Raw genomic sequence first — 3,530 nt, 5'->3', positions numbered from 1 at the left:
TCGATATTCAGAGTCAGACTATGCCGGGTGCGTCGATAGCAGAAAATCGACGTTTGGATATTTGTTCCTATTAGCTGGAGCAACGGTATCATGGAAAAGTGTGAAGCAGTCTGTCATTGCTACTTCCACTATGGAGACCGAATTTGTGGCATAATTTGAGGCCACAGTTCATGCATTGTGGCTGTGGAGCTTTATCTCAGGGCTTCAGATTTTCGACTTTATAGAGAGGCCGCTGAGAATTTATTGTGGTAATTCCGCAGCTGTCTTCTTTTAGAAGAATGACAAGTACTCGAAGGGTGCTAAGCACATGGAGTTAAAGTACTTGTCTGTCAAAGAAGAAGTACAGAAACGTAGAGTGTCCTTTGAGCACATAAGAATGGAGATGATGGTTGCAGATCCGTTAACTAAAGGTTTACCACCCAAGACGTTCATTGGCCATGTAAAGCGTATGGATATTATAGATAAGACTTTGCTTTATTGATTATGGATTGCTCATTAGGTGTCTGACACTACTATGAATTCACTTAAAGTTATGTTTCTGTTTTATTAAGTACGTTTTCATTAAAGTATGTGTATACACTTAAGGTTCATAGATAACATATGTTTAGTTTGAGAATTAAGGTTCTTCTCTACATAAGAAAAACTATCTATCTAGAATTAGGATTGGTTTGTGATACATGGATAGAATCATGTCGCTCAATGATGTGTGTCCGCCATGATTCGATCAGTTCTGATTTTATTATGATAGTTAAAAATCAAGTTAACTTGATATAAAGGTGCGCATTATAGTTATTGAACCACTAAGTCGACACAGAGGTCAAGTGGGAGAATCTGATACCACATGTAAAATACTTTTATGATTTCAGTTATTGATAACACCGCATTTTGACCATTTTTATGGATCGTTTTAATATCTTATGCAGGTGTTTTAACTCTGTTTTCAATGCTTTTTAAGTGATTTGTATGTTTTAGAGTTTTAAAAGACTTTTCAGGAAACTTGGACTAAAGATGTGCAATTTGGAACAAATGAACAATTTTGGATAAATGCAGACCATCAGAAGTATGGTACTCGATAAAGATCTACTCACCGTCTGATCATCCCCCAAATGTGAGACAACATAGAGGAGAGAACCATCTTTCTAATGCAATTGGTTTGGAGACAATCCAACGGTTAGATCTTCAGATATTCTCGATGCACTAAAGACAGAAAATGCAGTCTCGAAGGAGAGCATAGGCCGCGACCGCGGTCAGACCATGATTCCCCGCGGTCAGGACCACCACGACCGCGGCCAGACAATGTTGACGTCCAAAAGTGACCTAATTCAAGCCCAAGTCCAGCCCACTACTCATTCTTCAAACCCTAGACGTTTCCAACGAATTAGAAGGCTATATATACTCGTTTTAGGTCATTCTAATGACCAAGTCGTGGAGAGAGAGCAGAGTGTTGCCGTCTTCGGGAGAAGAAGGAGTCGCCGAAGGAGCCACCATCGATATCTGCCTTCGTCTTCATTCTTCGTTCTTTACCTTTCTCTTATTTAATTTTCAGCAAACTACAATACTTCTGTGATGTTTTTATACACTATGATTGAGTAATTCTCTTGTTGGGTTTTAAGGGATTTTTTAAAGGGATTCATGGATTGATTTCTGGTTTGTTATATTAGGGTTTATCTTTAGAATTCTTCGTCTAAATCTGCGTTTCGTTTATGTAGCTTTGATCGATAATCTAGCTACTGCGATTAGGTTGATTTACTCACCGAATGTGTTGTTGAATCGATTAACCCTATTTAGATAAACAAATTCTCTTAGACGGCGTCAGTCGATTTAAAGCGTTTTGTGAAATTATCAAACTAATTTGTCTAGAAACTCAGAGAACTGAATGGGAGTTTAGTAAATCTGAGTGAATTGATTTGTGATTAATACTACGTGAGTAGGTTAGTCTGAGTTTGATTTCAGGAACACATCTATAGAAAACTCTATGTTTGATTCTCTTGTTAGCTAGTCTATGATTTCCGGAAAATTCTCTAACGCCCAACACCTTCTCGTATTGATTTGATCTTATTGTTTACTTGTTTTTAAGTTTATTATTTGCTATTTTCGTCACTGTTCACAACCCCCAAACAAACACCCATATTTTCATCTTAGCTCAGTTCTCATCTCAAGTAAACTCGTACTGCAGTTACTTGGTCTTCAGTAGATCGACCCTTAAGTACTACAACGTACATCTGTGCGCTTGTTGAAAACTAGGGTTAAAACCTAAGCACATCAAGTTTTTGGCGCCGTTGCCGGGGACTTTTAACGTTGCCTACGAGTTTCAGGTCAGAATCGAGTCTAAGGTATGTTCTCTTGTTCATTTTTGAAAAAAATAAAGAAAGAATATATTTATTATTTTATATAAAATATATATATACATATATAAATTAATATTAAAAAAACGGAAAAAAATATATATCTATATATATAACTAAAAAATATATTTATTATTTTAACATAAAAAAGAAATTTAAAAAATTATAATATATATATATACTAAAAATAAAAAAACGAAAAACGAAAAAAATATATATATATATATAATATAAATATATATATATATATATATATATACATTAATTAATTAATTAACTAATAAAAAAAAACACACACACACACAAAAAAAAATTAGAGATGGACGATAACAATAGACACTTGCAAGGTTTAGATAGGCTTAGAGATAACCACCACGTCCAGCAAAACGTTGAAGAGCACGTTAGGTTTCAAAACGCTCCTTGCTTAACTCTAAGAGATTATAACAATCCGTATGCTTTCTATGAGAACCGTTCTCCCATTAGTCTACAACACATCAACGTAGACTATGAGATAAGTCCGAAGCTCATAAAATTGGTCAAGCATAACTGGTTCCTTGGCAATGCATCGGAGAACCCTATGGACCATCTTGAAGATTTTGAAGAAATCTGCAGCACCAAACAATCGATCGGAGTCCCTGCAGATTACATAAAGTGCAAGTTGTTTCCGTTTTCTCTTTGTGATAAGGCGCGTGCTTGGTTCAAGTCTTTGTCTCCTGATTCACTCGAATCATGGGATGAATGCAAGGCTGCCTTCCTTAACCATTTCTACGCCACCTCTAGATCAAACATCTTTAGAGACAATATTTATAGGTTCCAACAAAAAGGAGGCGAACCTTTTCATGAAGCTTGGGATCGTTATAAAGGCTACATTAAGGAATGTCCTCATCATGGTTTTACAGAGACATGCATCTTCAGTACCTTCTACGAAGGTCTTGAATGGACATCTAAGGCTCCTCTAAATGTAGCAAGCGATGGAAACTTCATGACAAGGACTGTGGAAGAAGCTTACATCTTGATTGATAATCTTGCTACAAGCAGCAGAAACAATTGTCCTGATCAAGGAAGAACATCACGTTCTACTTCCCATGATCATAAGGAGATTGAAGAACTTAAAGCCATGGTGAAATTATTTCTCCAAAATCAGCAACGTTCTGTTAATGTCTGCGAAGCAATTAATGCAGCTGA

The 3,530-nt window shown here is 36.2% G+C and overlaps 1 non-coding gene across 1 annotated transcript; it reads right to left on the bottom strand.

Annotated features, from left to right (window-relative positions):
• Positions 1–3,132: 3,132 nt before the first annotated feature.
• LOC112084221 lies at positions 3,133–3,239 on the bottom strand. The gene has a single exon (XR_002898179.1). It is a non-coding gene; the product is annotated as a small nucleolar RNA R71 (small nucleolar RNA).
• Between the last annotated feature and the right edge of the window lie 291 nt (positions 3,240–3,530).

The sequence above is a fragment of the Eutrema salsugineum genome, unplaced genomic scaffold (assembly GCF_000478725.1).
Source record: "Eutrema salsugineum unplaced genomic scaffold, Eutsalg1_0 scaffold_5, whole genome shotgun sequence".
Lineage (NCBI taxonomy): Eukaryota > Viridiplantae > Streptophyta > Magnoliopsida > Brassicales > Brassicaceae > Eutrema > Eutrema salsugineum.
This window is presented reverse-complemented; position numbering and strand designations above follow the sequence as displayed.